Source organism: Pinus tabuliformis, chromosome 5_2 (assembly GCF_031772625.1).
Source record: "Pinus tabuliformis cultivar Carrire ecotype Pingquan chromosome 5_2, CPIR1, whole genome shotgun sequence".
In the NCBI taxonomy this organism is placed as follows: Eukaryota; Viridiplantae; Streptophyta; class Pinopsida; order Pinales; family Pinaceae; genus Pinus; species Pinus tabuliformis.
The window spans coordinates 222,160,719-222,178,390 of record NC_142306.1 but is presented as its reverse complement, the minus strand read 5'-3'; positions in this window follow the sequence as shown (position 1 = coordinate 222,178,390).

Here is a 17,672-nt window from a genome sequence, read left to right as displayed (position 1 = left end):
TCTAGAAGTCTCCTTTCAACCTACACATGTCAACAACCTCAACCCATTTGTTAGGTATAAGCATATGCACATTATTTTCTAATGTTTAACCACAAATTCACTTAAAAGGCTTAGAAATAATAAAGATTGGAAAAACATAAAGGTGGCCCAATGATAATAAAAGTGGGATGAATGTGGTGACATAGTAGTGAAATGGAGGTGATATAATGGACATAATAGTGAAAGTGTAATGGAAATGAATGACATTTTCAAGACTCAACATGAGGCACGATACATGGAAAACTGGGTGGATTTTTGCTGTAGGTGGCAAAGCCAACTTGTAAGCCACTTCTCCAATGCGCTGAAGTACTTGGTATGGTTCGTAGAATTTTGGAGAGAGCTTTTGACAACCCTTGTATTTGAGTGATGTTTGCTTATATGGTTGTAGCCTCAAAAAGACCTGATCCCCTTCTTGAAATTGGCACTCTCAGCGATGTTGGTCGGCCTGTTGCTTCATACGGTTCTGAGCTTGATGAAGATTCTCACGCAGATGGGCGAGCATGGTTGCGCGGTGTTGTAGGAGTTGATCCACGGCTTGTACTTTGGAGCACCCCATGAGATAAGAAGTAGGGGAAGGCGGAAGTTGACCATAGAATGCTTCATAGGGAGTCATTTTGGTGGTGGCATGATAGTTGGTGTTATACCACCATTCAGCCAGAGGTAACCACTGTACCCAAAGGTGTTGCTTTTCTGAAGTGAAACACCTAAGGTAGGTTTCTAGACATTTGTTGACGGCTTCGGTTTGACCATCTGTTTGCGGATGATATGAAGTACTGAGTTTGAGTTGAGTGCCTTGTATTCTGAAGAGCTCCTGCCAAAAAATACTGGTGAAGATCGGGTCGCGGTCGGACACAATAGAAGTGGGCATGCCATGCAATTTGAAGATCTAATCCATGAAAGTTTGAGCAACCAAAGTTGGTGTAAACGGTTGGGGTAGGGCGCAGAAATGAGCATACTTCGACAGTCGGTCCACAACCACCATGATGACTGACTTGTTCCCAGACTTTGGAAGACCTGTAATGAAATCCATGGAGACCTCCGTTCAAATTGACGCCGGAATGGGCAATGGTTGTAATGTGCCGGGTGTGTTGACGGTTTCCCCTTTGTGGCATTGACAGATGTCACATTCTGCTACGAAAGTAAGGATGTCCTGTTTCATGCCGGTCCAAAAAAATGATCTTCTGGTGTGAGCATACGTCTTCTGAAAGCCCGAATGTCCTGCAATGGGAGATGAGTGCAATTCTGCCAAAATGCAACTTTTGAGGGTGGATGTTGGTGATATTACGACTCTGTCCTTGTAGCAAAGAATATCATTCTGCCACGAGTAGCCCTTGCTGGAATTAGGATCTACCTTCAATTGAGAAATGAGTCGGGAGAGCCCGGGATGTGAAAACCATTCCCTGCAAGCCTCTTCAATCCAGTCTGGAATGGGGAGAGAAATTGCGAGCAGAGTACTTTCCTCCTCAAATTGGCGCGACAATGCATCTGCTACACTGTTGTCTTTCCCTTTCTTGTAAATGATCTCGTAATCATATCCCAGCATTTTGGCTAACCATTTATTTTGTTGTGGGGAAGATAGGCGTTGCTCCAAAAAATATTTAAGATTGTGATGATCTGTGCGGATTTGGAAACGTCGCCCCAACAAGTAAGGTCGCCAGGTCTCGACTGCATGTAAGATGGCCATCATTTCCTTCTCGTAGGTAGATTAGCCCAGATTCCTCCCACTTAGTTGTTGGCTGGTGAAGGCCAATGGTCGCCCTTCCTGCATTAAGACCGCTCCAATACCTGTTCCCGAAGCATCACATTCAATGACAAAGGATTTGGTGAAGTCCGGTAGTGCTAAGACGACAGTGGAACACATGGCGGTTTTGAGAGCGGTAAATGCCTGTTGTGCTTCCTCATTCCAGAAGAAGGAATTTTTCTTTAGGAGTTGAGTTAGGGGCTTCGCTATGCGGCCATAGTTGCGGACAAATTTACGATAATAGCCTGTCAGACCCAAAAATCCTCTCAAGCTTTTCAAGGTCTTAGGTTGAGGCCATTCTTGCATTGCCTGGATCTTTTTGGGTTCCACCTTGACACCTTCACGCCCCACAATGTGGCCCAAATACTCAACTTCTTCCATGCCAAACGAACACTTAGACATCTTGACAAATAATTTATGCGTGCGGAGTAATTGCAAGAGTAGATCTACATGCTGAAGATGTGTCGCCCAAGTGCCACTATAGATGAGGATGTCATCGAAGAAGACAAGGACAAATTTTCTGAGATATGGTTTGAGGAGGTGATTCATAAGGCTCTGAAAAGTAGAGGGGGCATTACAGAGACCAAATGGCATGACCAGGAACTCATAATGGCCTTCATGAGTTCTGAAAGTCGTCTTGGGAATGTCGACTTCCTTCATGCAAATTTGGTGGTAGCCTGAGCGAAGATCCAACTTAGTGAAGAATTGAGCCCCATTGAGTTCGTCCAGCAAATCGTCAACCACCGGGATGGGAAATTTATCTTTGACTGTCAACTTATTGAGGGCCCTGAAGTCGGGACACATCCGCCACTCCCCATCTTTCTTGAGGACCATGACCACTGGGGATGAATAAGGACTAATGCTGGGACGAATGACACCTGCTTCCAACAATTCCTTGATGATTTTTTCTATTTCATTCTTTTGGGTGAACGGATATCTGTATGGCCGCACATTTGGGGGTTGGGCCCCTGGAACCAATGTGATGCTATGATCATGTTCCCCTCGCGAGGGTGGAAGCTCATGAGGCTTGTCAAAGACCGTCCGATGTTTATTTACAATCTGTTGCATCTCAGGATGAATTGGCAGAGACATGGTGTCGACTACCTGGATGGCATTAAATTGAGCTACCACTCCATGATGGCCCTTTTTTAACAATTTTTCCATCCTATGCGAGCTGATGATAGGGGGGGCTCCCGCCTGTAGTCCACGGAGGGTATGTGTGGAGTTGTTCTGCTTAAAACTCATATATAACTCCTGGAAATCCATTGTGATTGGCCCAAGAGTGCGGAGCCATTCCGCGCCTAGGACAATGTCGCAACCCCCCATGTGTATTGCAAACATGTGGGTTTTCAATTGATAATCCCCCATTTGAAGTTTGACATTTTCACAACGACCTTCACATTTCATTGTGCCCCCATCTGCAATCTGGACTTGGAAGTTAGAAACTGCCCGGACGAAACAATGTGCTGCTTCAGCGATCTTTTGATGGATGAAATTATGGGTACTTCCACTATCAATCAAGACTACTACTGGGCGATGTTTAAGAAAACCCCTGATTTTGAGAGTTTGAGGGGAAGAAATTCCTGCCAATGCATTTAGCGAAATAATTGGTTCATCAGATACAATATCCTTTTGGTTATCTTCTTCGATCGCCTCCGGTTCCTCAAGTGGTGGATCTTCCTCAGTGGAGCTGTAGTCAGTGGCATCTATTTGAAAAAACTTGGGCTCTTTGCATTTATGACCCGGGGAATATTTTTCATCACAGTAGTAACATAGTCCTTGCTTCCTTCTTTCGGCCATTTCCGCAGGTGACACCTTTTGAATCTTAAGTGTCTGAGTCGTGTTGGGAGCCTGTGAGGGACGACCTTTAGCGGGGAAGTTGGGGCGGCTGGATTGGGCTGTTAATGCACGTTCCACCTTACGAGCTACCTGGCAAGCCTCTGTCCATGTGGGAGGGTGGTGGAGTAGAACCTGAGCTTTGATGGCTTCTTTAAGACCGCTGATAAAGCATTCCATGTAGAACTCATCTGTGAGACCCTTAGTGCGGAAGGCTAAGGCTTCAAAAGTAGTAATATATTCCTCCACTGTACCCGTCTGTCGGAGCTTAGTGAGACGCCCCAAAAAAGAGTCTTCCTGTTCAAAGCGATTTCGAAGAGCTTTGGCAAATTGGGCCCAATTCTGAAAATGTCCATTGCAACGCTGATGCCATTCCTTCCATTGCCATCGTTCATTGTCCAAGTACATGGTGTCCACCATAAGCTTAGTCCCCTCATCTATGATATGATTCAATTGGAAATACTGCTCCATTTGTGCTAGCCATGCGGACGTGTCAGAACCGTCAAATTTATGCATATCCAACTTGGGAGGTCGCTGACTGGGTGGTGGATGGGTGTACCAGACGTGATGAGAGTGGCTAGACTCACCCTCATGGTATTCATGGCCATTATACGCCTCCTCGTGGGCTGGCTCCTTGCCCTTCGAGAGTGCATCATGTATCTGGAGACTTATTCCTTTAAGCTCAAGTTGGATATCCTTCACCGCAGTTTGGAGGGAGTTCACATGGTCTTCAATTTTGTCTATCCTTTCATTGGCCATCGCTTGAGCACGAGTTTCTACCATACACCAACCTGTTGAAAAATTGGGACCGCCTAAAAAATTTTTACTAAGAAATTGAATGGTACCACCTTGCTCAGCTCGTCGTCCTGATTCTGATGGGCTAGGTCCTTTTTTTTTTTTTTTGGAAAACTCCGAACGGAGTTTTACTCCTTCCTGATCAATACTGCAGTCGCCAAATCCTCAAAATGTCAATGCCGCCAAAAGTCCTGCGAAAATTATATCCAGGGACAGGAACCCTTCACAACTACTCCGATCTGGTGGATCTGAGAGATCTGAATGGTGGAACAACTGCTGCTGCTGATCTGATGGAGCTACGGGACTGATGTCGGCTGCTGCTGCACTTGCTGATCTGGAATAGATGATGTGTGATCCCCCGATAGAAAGGGAACTATGGTCTTGAGGAGTGTCAGGTGCTACAGATCGCAATATACATAAGGGTCTGACAGTAGTACTCGGCCCAATGTTTCAGGGCTCCAACTAAGGAGGATCGACCGTACCCTTAGCCGTACAACCTGACTACCCTATCGTACGGGCGAGTAATCTCTCCGAGTGCTATTCTCGGTGTACTGTAGCCACAAGACGGCCGAAGGTTTATCTATGGCGAGGTTTCAAGGGAGCTAGGGGGCTTCCTATATACCCAGAGGGTACGTGGAAGACAGTCCGTGCGCGGTTCTGTCTAATGCGCTACTATTCGAAGGGGTACCCACAGGGGTTACAAGGGAGTCCAACAAATGTGACCACCTCTTGTATTTCCTGCGTGCATGCCTCCCCAAATCCGCAGGTTTATGCGCTTAACGACAGATCCCGTGGTTTAAAGACGCCGGAACACGTCTCTAGCCAAAAAAAAATTTGCTAAAATTTGGAGATCCCACCGAGCCCTGGAAAGTGCTCTGATACCACTTGTTATGCTCTTAACCTGCAAAGTAATACCCAAACATAGAATATGCGAAGAAAAGATACCCAGAACACAGAATATGCGAAGAAAATATACCCAGAACACAGAATAGCAATGATTTTATTATTCAGAGAGAAATGTTCACAGGCCTCTTCGAGGGGGCAACCTCCAATAGAGCAGAGCTCGATTACAAAACAAGACATGATACTCCTCGCAGGGAGTCTCTATCCTTTATATATGACTCATACATGCAATACCACGGGCCAATACCGTGGGTTTTATTAATACCATCTATCTAATACTACCGCCCATTTGCAACTAACTGTGGTCCCGTCATTAATTGCGGGTTAACCACTTACAAATATTAATATGGGCTTTATTGACTCTTGACTATGACGTGATCCCATGACATAAATAAGGGGGTTAGGGTGGGACCCTAACATGAGCTCTTGTACTATCGACATTAAAAATAGTCCTGATGATGGATCCCTGTTGGGATTTGAAACGTTGATAGAAAAATGGTTTTTACTGTTTGCTCTCTGATTTCTAAGTTACAATATATTAACCACAGAGGTATTAAATCTAGAATCATTTCCCTATGCGGAGGGGGTACATGGAGTGAAATCATTTTACTCGAAAAATTTAGGGTGAAGATAGCAAGAAGAGCTCCAAAAAATCTTGCAATTGAGTTCTTCTACTATAAACATTCAAAATAGTCTTTATGATGGATCCCTATTGGGATTTGAAACGTTGACAGAAAAATGGTTTTTACTGTGGGTTCTACGATTTCCTAGTTACAAGATATTAACCATTGAGGTCTTAAATCTAGAATCATTTCCCTTTGCGGATGGGATACGTGGACTGCAGTCATTTTACTCGAAAAATTTAGGGTGAAGATAGAAAGAAGACGTGCAGAAAATGTCGCAATTGGGCTCTTCTACTATCAACATTAAAAATAGTCCTGATGATGGATCCCTGTTGGGATTTGAAATGGTAACAGAAAAGTGGTTTTTACTGTGGGTTCTCCAATTTCTAAGTTACAAGATATTAACCACAGAGCTCTTAAATCCAGAATCATTTCCCTTTGTGGAGGGGATACATGGAGTGAAATCATTTTACTTGAAAAATTTAGGGTGAGGATAGCAAGAAGAGGTGCAGAAAATCTCACAATTGAGCTCTTCTTTTATCAACATTCAAAATAGTCCTGATGATGGATCGCTGTTGGGATTTGAAGCTTTGACGGAAAAATGGTTTTTGTTGTGGGTTCTCTGATTTCTAAGTTACAAGATATGAACCATAGATGTCTTAAATGCAGAATCCTTTCCCTATGCGGATGGGATACATGGAGTGAAATCATTTTACTCAAAAAAATTAAGGTGAAGATAGCAAGAAGAGTTGCAGAAAGTTTTGAAATTGAGCTCTTCTACTATCAACATTCAAAATAGTCCTGATGATCGATCCCTGTTGGGATTTGAAATGTTGACGGAAAAACGGCTTTTACTGTGGGTTCTCGGATTTCTAAGTTACAAGATATTAACCACACAGGTCTTAAATGCAGAATCATTTCCCTATGCGGAGGGGATAAATGGAGTGAAATCATTTTACTCGAAAAATCTAGGGTGAAGATAGTAGGAAGAGGTGCAGAAAATCTCGCAATTGAGCTCTTTTGCTATCAACATTCAAAATAGTCTTGATGATGGATCCTTGTTGGGATTTGAAACGTTGACGGAAAAACGGTTTTTACTGTGGGTTATCCAATTTCTAAGTTACAAAATTTTAACCACAGAGGTCTTAAATCTAGAATCATTTCACTATGCAGAGGGGATACATGGAGTGAAATAATTTTACTCAAAAAAATTAGGGTGAATAGCAAGAAGAGCTGCAGAAAATCTTGCAATTGAGCTCTTCTACTATCAACATTCAAAATAGTACTGATGTTGGATTCCTGTTGGGACTTGAAACGTTGACAGGAAAATGGATTTTACAGTGCATTCTCCAATTTCTAAGTTAGTGTATATTAACCATAGAGGTCTTAAATCCAAAATCTTTTCCCTATGCGGAGGGGATACATGGAGTGAAATCATTTTACTCAAAAAATTTAGGGTGAAGATAGCAAGAAGAGTTGCAGAAAATCTCGCAATTGAGCTCTTCTACTATCAACATTCAAAATAGCCCTGATGCTGGATCGCTGTTGGGATTTGAAACGTTGACGGAAAAATGGTTTTTACTGTGGGCTCTCTGATTTCTAAGGTCTTAGATCCACAATCATTTCCCCATCCGGAGGGGATACATGGACTGAAATCATTTTACTTCAAAAATTTAGTGTGAAGATAGCAAGAAGAGCTGCAGAAAATCTCGCAACTGAGCTCTTCTACTATCAACATTCAAAATAGTCCTGATGATGGATCCCTGTTAGGATTTGAAATGTTGACGGAAAAATGGCTTTTACTGTGGGTTCTCAGATTTCTAAATTACAAGATATTAAGCACAGAGGTCTTAAATGCAGGATCATTTCCCTATGCGGAGGTGATAAATGGAGTGAGATCATTTTACTCGAAAAATTTATGGTTAAGATAGTAAGAAGAGGTGCAGAAAATCTCGTAATTGAGCTCTTCTACTATCAACATTGAAAATAGTCCTGATGATGGAGCCCTGTTGGGATTTGAATCGTTGACGGAAAAACGGTTTTTAATGTGGGTTATCCAATTTCTAAGTTACAAAATATTAACCACAGAGGTATTAAATCTAGAATCATTTCCCTATGCGGAGGGGATACATGGAGTGAAGTAATTTTACTAAAAAAATTAGGGTGAAGATAACAAGAAGAGCTGCAGAAAATCTTGCAATTAAGCTCTTCTACTATCAACATTCAAAATAGTATTGATGTTGGATCCCTCTTGGGACTTGAAACGTTGACAGAAAAACGATTTTCACTGTGCATTCTCCAATTTCTATGTTAGTGGATATTAATCATAGAGGTCTTAATTCCAGAATCTTTTCCCTATGCAGAGGGGATACATGGAGTGAGACCATTTTACTCGAAAAATTTAGGGTGAAGATAGCAAGAAGATCTGCAGAAAATCTCGCAATTAAGCTCTTCTACTATCAAGATTCAAAATAGTCCTGATGATGGATCGCTGTTAGGATTTGAAACATTGACGGAAAAATGGTTTCTGCTGTGGGTTCTCTGATTTCTAAGTTACAGGATATTAACCACACAGGTCTTAAATCCAAAATAATTTCCCTATGCGGAGGGGATACATTTACTAAAATCATTTTACTTGAAAAATTTAGGGTGAAGATAGCAAGAAGAGCTGTAGAAAATCTCGCAATTGAGATCTTCTACTATCAACATTCAAAATAGTACTGGTTATGGATACCTGTTGGGATTTGAAAAATTGACAGAAAAATGGCTTTTACTATGGGTTTTCCGATATCGATGTTACAAGATATTAACCACAAAGTTCTTAAATCCAGAATCATTTCCCTATGCAGATGGGATACATGGAGTGAAATCATTTTACTCAAAAACATTTAGGGTGAAGATAGCAAGAAGAGCTGTAGAAAATCTCGCAATTGAACTCTTCTTCCACCAACATTCAAAATACTCTTGATGATGGATCCCTGTTGGGATTTGAAACGTTGACGGAAAAATGGTTTTTACTATGGGTTCTCTGATTTCCTAGTTACAAGATATTAACCATTGAGGTCTTAAATCTAGAATCATTTCCCTATGCGGATGGGATACGTGGAGTGCAATCATTTTACTCGAAAAATTTAGGGTGAAGATAACAAGAAGAGGTGCAGAAAATGTCGCAATTGAGCTCTTCTACTATCAACATTCAAAATAATCCTGATGATGGATCCCTGTTGAGATTTTAAACGCTGACAGAAAAGTGGTTTTTACTGTGGGTTCTTCGGTTTCTAAGTTACAAGATATTAACCACAGAGGTCTTAAATCTAGAATCATTTCCCTATGCGGAGGGGATACATGGAGTGAAATAATTTTACTCGGAAAATTTAGGGTGAAGATAGCAAGAAGAGCTGCAGAAAATCTCGAAATTGAGCTCTTCTACTCTCAGCATTCAAAATAGTCCTGATGATGGATCCCTATTGGGATTTGAAACGTTGATGGAAAAATGGTTTTTACTATGGTTTCTCCGATATGGAAGTTACAATATATTAACCAAAAAGGTCTTAAATCCAGAATCATTTCCCTATGCAGATGGGATACATGGAGTGAAATCATTTTACTCAAAAACTTTAGGGTGCAGATAGCAAGAAGAGCTGCATAAAATCTCGTAATTGAACTTTTCTTCTAATAACATTCAAAATAGTCCTAATGATGGATCCCTATTGGGATTTGAATCGTTGACCGAAAAATGGTTTTTACTGTGGTTTCTCCGATATCGAAGTTACAAGATATTAACCACAGAGGTCTTAAACCCAGAATCATTTCCCTATGCAGATGGGATACATGGAGTGAAATCATATTGCTCAAAAACTTTAGGGTGAAGATAGCAAGAAGAACTGCAGAAAATCTTGCAATTGAACTCTTCTTCTAACAACATTCAAAATAATCTGATGATGGATCCCTGTTGGGATTTGAAACGTTGACGGAAAAATCATTTTTACTGTGGGTTCTCCGATTTCTAAGTTACAAGATATTAATTTAGAATCCTTTCCCTATGCGGATGGGATACATGGAGTGAAATCATTTTACTTGAAAAATTTAGGGTTAAGATAGTAAGAAGAGGTGCAGAAAATGTTGCAATTGAGCTCTTCTACTATCAACATTGAAAATAGTACTGATAATGGATCCCTGTTGGGATTTGAGACATTGAAAGAAAAATGGTTTTTACTGTGGGTTCTCTGATTTCTAAGTTACTAGATATTAACCACAGAGGTCTTAGATCCAGAATCATTTCCCTATGCAGAGGGGATACAAGGAGTGAAATCATTTTACTCGAAATATTTAGGGTGAGGATAGCAAGAAGAGGTGCAAAAAATCTCCCAATTGAGCTCTTCTACTATCAAAATTCAAAATGGTCCTGATGATGTATCCCCGTTGGGATTTGAAACGTTGACGGAAAAATGGTTTTTACTATGGGTTCTCCGATTTATTAGTTACAAGATATTAACCACAGAGGTCTTAAATCTAGAATAATTTCCCTTAGCGGAGGGGATTAAAGGAGTGAAGTCATTTTACTTGAAAAAATTAGGGTGAAGATAGCAAGAAGAGCCGCAGAAAATCTTGCAATCGAGCTCTTCGACTATCAACATTCAAAATAGTCCTGATGATGGATCCTTGTTGGGATTGGAAAGGTTGACGGAAAAATGGATTTTACTATGGGTTCTCGGATTTCTAAGTTACAAGATATTAACCACATAGTTCTTAAATCCAGAATCATTTCCCTATGTGGAGGGGATACACGGAGTGAAATCATTTTACTCGAAAAATTTAGGGTGAAGATCGCGAGAAGAGCTGCAGAAAATCTCACAATTGAGCTCTTCTACTATCATTATTGAAAATAGTCCTGATGGTGGATCCCTGTTGGGATTTTAAATGTTGACGGAAAAATGGTTTTTACTGTGTGTTCACCGATTTCTAAGTTAAAATATTTTAACCACAAAGGTCTTATATCCAAAATCATTTCCTTATGTAGAGGGGATACATGGAGTGAAATCATTTTACTCGAAAAATTTAGGGTGAAGATAGCAAGAGGAGGTGCAGAAAATGTCACATTGAGCTGTTCTCCTATCAACATTCAAAATAGTCCTGGTTTTCACTGTGGGTTCTTTGATTTCTAAGTTACTAGATATTAACAACAGAGGTCTCAAATCAAGAGTCATTTCCCTATGCGGAGGGGATACATGGAGTGAAATAATTTTACTCTAAAAGTTTAGGGTGAGGATAGCAAGAAGAGGTGGAGAAAATCACGCAATTGAGCTCTTCTACTATCAACATTCAAAATAGTCCTGATGATGTATCCCTGTTGGGATTTGAAACATTGACAGAAAAATGGCTTTTACTGTGGGTTCTCAGATTTCTAAGTTAGAAGATATTAACCACAGAGTTCTTAAATCCAGAATCATTTCCGTATGCGGAGGGGATACATGGAGTGAAATAATTTTACTCAAAAAATTTATGGTGAGGATAGGAGCTACAGAAAATCTCACAATTGAGCTCTTCTACTATCAACATTCAAAATAGTCCTGATGATGGATCCCTGTTTGGATTTGAAACGTTGACGGAAAAATGGTTTTTACTGTGGGTTCTCTGATTTCTATGTTACAAGATATTAACCACGGAGGTTTTAAATCCAGAATCATTTCCCTATGTGGAAGGGATACATGGAGTGAAATAATTTAACTCGAAAAAATTAGGGTGAAGATAGCATGAAGAGTTGCTGAAAATCTTGAAATTGAGCTCTTCTACTATCAACATTCAAAATGGTCCTTATGTTGGATCCCTGTTGGGATTTCAAACGTTGACGGAAAAATGTTTTTTACCGTGGGTTCTCCAATTTCTAAGTTACAAGATATTAACCACAGAGGTATTAAATCCAGAATCTTTTCCCTATGCTGAGGGGATATATGGATTGAAATGATTTTACTCGAAAAATTTAGGGTGAAGATAGCAAGAAGAGCTGTAGAAAATCTCGCAGTTGAGCTCTTCTACTATCAACATTCAAAATAGTCCTGATGATGGATCCTTGTTGGGATTTGAAACGTTGATGGAAAAATTGTTTTTACTGTGGGTTATCCGATTTCTAAGTTAGAAGATATTAACCACATAGTTCTTAAATCCAGAATCATTTCCCTATGTGGAGGGGATACACGGAGTGAAATCATTTTACCCGAAAAATTTAGGGTGAAGATCGCGAGAAGAGCTGCAGAAAATCTCACAATTGATTTCTTCTACTATCATTATTCAAAATAGTCCTGATGGTGGATCCCTGTTGGGATTTTAAATGTTGACGGAAAAATGGTTTTTACTGTGGGTTCTCTGATTTCTAAGTTACAATATTTTAACCACAGAGGTCTTAAATCGAAAATCATTTCCCTATGTAGAGGGGATACATGGAGTGAAATCATTTTACTCGAAAAATTTAGGGTGAAGATAGCAAGAGGAGGTGCAGAAAATGTCACATTGAGCTGTTCTACTATCAACATTCAAAATAGTCCTAGTTTTTACTGTGGGTTCTTTGATTTCTAAGTTACTAGATATTAACAACAGAGGTCTCAAATCAAGAGTCATTTCCCTATGCGGAGCGGATACATGGAGTGAAATAATTTTACTCTAAAAATTTAGGGTCCTGAAAGCAAGAAGAGGTGCAGAAAATCGCGCAATTGAGCTCTTCTACTATCAACATTCAAAATAGTCTTGATGATGTATCCCTGTTGGGATTTGAAACATTCACAGAAAAATGGCTTTTATTGTGGGTTCTCGGATTTCTAAGTTACAAGATATTAACCACAGAGTTCTTAAATCCAGAATCATTTCGGTATGCGGAGGGGATACACGGAGTGAAATAATTTACTCAAACAATTTATGGTGAGGATAGGAGCTACAGAAAATCTCGTAATTGAGCTCTTCTACTATCAACATTCAAAATAGTCTTGATGATGGATCCCTGTTGGGATTTGAAACGTTGACGGAAAAATGGTTTTTACTGTGGGTTCTCTGATTTCTATGTTACAAGATATTAACCACAGAGGTTTTAAATACAGAATCATTTCCCTATGCGCAAGGGATACATGGAGTGAAATAATTTAACTCGAAAAAATTAGGGTGAAGATAGCATGAAGAGCTGCTGAAAATCTTGAAATTGAGCTCTTCTACTATCAACATTCAAAATGGTCCTTATGTTGGATCCCTATTGGGATTTGAAACGTTGACGGAAAAATGTTTTTTACCATGGGTTCTCCAATTTCTAAGTTACAATATATTAACCACAGAGGTATTAAATCCAGAATCTTTTCACTATGCTGAGGGGATATATGGATTGAAATGATTTTACTCGAAAAATTTAGGGTGAAGATAGCAAGAAAAGCTGCAGAAAATCTCGCAATTGAGCTCTTCTACTATCAACATTCAAAATAGTCCTGATGATGGATCCTTGTTGAGATTTGAAACGTTGATGGAAAAATTGTTTTTACTGTGGGTTATCCGATTTCTATGTTACAAGATATTAACCACAGAGGTCTTAAATCCAGAATCATTTCCCTATGAGAAGGGGATACATGGAGTGAAATAATTTTACTTGAAAAAATTAGGGTGAAGATGGCAAGAACAACTGTAGAAAATCTTGCAAGTGAGCTCTTCTACTATCAACATTCAAAATAGTCCTGATGTTGGATCCCTGTTGGTATTTGAAACATTGACGGAAAAATGGTTTTTACTCTGGGTTCTCCAATTTCTAAGTTACAAGATATTTACCACAGAGGTCTTAAATCTGGAATCTTTTCCCTATGTGGAGCGGATACATGGATTGAAATCATTTTACTTGAAAAAATTAGGGTGAAGATAGCAAGAAGAGGTGCAGAAAATCATGCAATTGAGCTCTTGTACTATCAACATTCAAAATAGTCCTGATGATGGATCCTTGTTGGGATTTGAAACGTTGATGGAAAAATGGTTTTTACTGTGGGTTATCTGATTTCTAAGTTACAAGATATTAAACACAGAGGTATTAAATCTAGAATCATTTCCCTATGCGGAGGGGATACATGGAGTGAAATCATTTTACTCGAAAAAGTTAGGGTGAAGATAGCAAGAAGAGCTGCAAAAAATCTCGCAATTGAGCTCTTCTACTATCAACATTCAAAATAGTCCTGATGATGGATCCCTGTTGGGATTTGAAACGTTGACCGAAAAATGGTTTTTACTGTGGTTTCTCCAATATCGAAGTTACAAGATATTAACCACAGAGGTCTTAAATCCAGAATCATCCCCCTATGCGGAGGGGATACATGGAGTGAAATCATTTTACTTGAAAAATTTAGTGTGAGGATCGCAATAAGAGGTGCAGAAAATCTTGCAATTGAGCTCTTCTACTATCAACATTCAAAATAGTCCTGATGATGGATCCCTGTTGGGATTTGAAATGTTGACGGAGAAATTGTTTTTACTGTGGGTTCTCCGATTTCTAAGTTACAGGATATTAACCACAGAGGTATTAAATCCAGAATCGTTTCCCTATGTGGAGGGGATACATGGATTGAAATCATTTTACTCAAAAAATTTAGTTTTAAGATAGCAAGAAAAGCTGCAGAAAATCTCGCAATTGAGCTCTTCTATAATCAACATTTAAAATAGTCCTGATGATGGATCCTTGTTGCGATTTAAAACGTTGATGGAAAAATGGTTTTTACTGTGGTTTCTCCAATATCGAAGTTACAAGATATTAACCACAGAGGTCTTAAATCTAGAATGATTTCCCTATGCAGATGGGATACATGGAGTGAAATCATTTTACTCAAAAAATTTAGGGTGAAGATAGCAAGAAGAGCTGCGGAAAATCTCGCAATTGAACTCTTCTTCTAACAACATTCAAAATAGTCCTGGTGATGGATCCCTGTTTGGATTTGAAACGTTGACTAAAAAATTGTTTTTACCGTGGGTTCTCCGATTTCTAAGTTACAAGATATGAACCATTGAGGTCTTAAATTTAGAATCATTTCCCTATGTAGAGGGGATACATGTAGTGAAATCATTTTACTCGAAAAATTTACTGTGAAGATAGCAAGAAGAGGTGCAGAAAATTTCGCAGTTGGGCTCTTCTACTATCAACATTCAAAATAGTCCTGATGATGGATCCCTGTTGGGATTTGAAGCGTTGACAGAAAAATGGTCTTTACTGTGGGTTCTCCATTTCTATGTTACAAGATATTAGCCACAGAGGTCTTAAATCCAGAATCATTTCCCTATGCGGAGGGGAAACATGGAGTGAAATCACTTTACTCAAAAAGTTTAGGGTGAAGATAGTAAGAAGAGGTGCAGAAAATGTTGCAATGGAGCTCTCCTACTATCAACATTCAAAATAGTCCTGATGATGCATCCCTGTTCGGATTTGAAACGTTGACAGAAAAATGGTTTTTATTGTGGGCTCTTTGATTTCTAAGTTACCATATATTAACCATAGAGGTCTTAAATCCAGAATCATTTCCCTATGCAAAGGTGATACATTGAGTGAAATCATTTTACTTGAAAAATTTAGGGTGAGGATAGCAAGAAGAGGTGTATAAAATCTCACAATTGAGCTCTTCTACTATCAACATTCAAAATAGTCCTGATGATGCATCCCCGTTGGGATTTGAAATGTTGACGGAAAAATGGTTTTTACTGTGGGTTCTCTGATTTCTAGGTTACAAGATATTAACCAGAGGGGTCTTAAATCCAGCATAATTTCCCTATGCGGAGGGGATACATGGAGTCAAATCATTTTACTCAAAAACTTTATTGTGAAATAACAAGAAAAGCTGCAGAAAATCTCGCAATTGATCTCTTCTACTATCAACATTCAAAATAGTCCTGATGATGGATCCCTGTTGGCATTTGAAACGTTGACAGAAAAATGGTTTTTACTGTGGGTTCTCCGACATCTAAGTTACAAGATATTAACCACAGAGGTATTAAATCCAGAATCATTTCCCTATCTGGAGGGGATACATGGAGTGAAGTCATTTTACTCGAAACATTTAGGGTGAGGATAGCAAGAAGAGGTGCAGAAAATCTCGCAATTGAGCTCTTCTACTATCAACATTCAAAATAGTCTTGATGATGGATCCTTGTTGGGATTTGAAACGTTGACGGAAAAATGTTTTTTACTGTGGGTTCTCAAATTTCATAGTTACAAGGTATTAACCATAGAGGTATTAAATGGAGTGAAATTTTTTTACTCGAAAAAATGAGGGTGAAGATAGCAATAAGAACTACAGAAAATCTTGCAATTGAGCTCTTCTACTATCAACCTTCAAAATAGTCCTGATGATGGATCCCTATTGGGATTTTAAAGGTTGATGGAAAAATGGCTTTTATTGCGGGTTCTCAGATTTCTAAGTTACAAGATATTAACCATAGAGTTCTTAAATCCAGAATCATTTCCCTATGCGGAGGGGATGCATGGAGTGAAATCATTTTAATCGAAAAATTTAAGGTGAGGATAGCAAGAAGAGCTAAAGAAAATATCGAAATTGAGCTCTTCTGCTATCGACATTAAAAATAGTCCTGATGATGGATCCCTGTTGGGATATGAAACGTTGATAAAAAATGGTTTTTACTGTTTGTTCTCCGATTTCTAAGTTACAATATATTAACCACAGAAGGGTATTAAATCTAGAATCATTTCCCTATGTGGACGGTGTACATGGAGTGAAATCATTTTACTCGAAAAAATTAGGGTGAAGATAGCAAGAAGAGCTTCAGAAAATCTTTCAATTGAGTTCTTCTACTATCAACATTCAAAATATTCTTTATGATGGATCCCTGTTGGGATTTGAAACGTTGACAGAAAAATGGTTTTTACTGTGGGTTCTCCGATTTCCTAGTTACAAGATATTAACCATTGAGGTCTTAAATCTAGAATCATTTCCCTTTGCGGATGGGATACGTGGACTGCAGTCATTTTACTCGAAAAATTTAGGGTGAAGATAGAAAGAAGACGTGCAGAAAATGTCGCAATTGAGCTCTTCTACTATCAACCTTAAAAATAGTCCTGATGATGGATCCCTGTTGGGATTTGAAATGGTAACAGAAAAGTGGTTTTTACTGTGGGTTCTCCAATTTCTAAGTTACAAGATATTAACCACAAAGGTCTCAAATCCATAATCATTTCCCTTTGTGGAGGGGATACATGGAGTGAAATCATTTTACTTGAAAAATTTAGGGTGAGGATAGCAAGAAGAGGTGCAGAAAATCTCACAATTGAGCTCTTCTACTATCAACATTCAAAATAGTCCTGATGATGGATCCTTGTTGGGATTTGAAGCTTTGACGGAAAAATGGTTTTTGTTGTGGGTTCTCTGATTTCTAAGTTACAAGATATGAACCACAGATGTCTTAAATCCAGAATCCTTTCGCTATGCGGAGGGGATACATGGAGTGAAATAATTTTACTCAAAAAAATTAGGGTGAATAGCAAGAAGAGCTGCAGAAAATCTTGCAATTGAGCTCTTCTACTATCAACATTCAAAATAGTACTGATGTTGGATTCCTGTTGGGACTTGAAACGTTGACAGGAAAATGGATTTTACAGTGCATTCTCCAATTTCTAAGTTAGTGTATATTAACCATAGAGGTATTAAATCCAGAATCTTTTCCCTATGCGGAGGGGATACGTTGAGTGAAATCATTTTACTCAAAAAATTTAGGGTGAA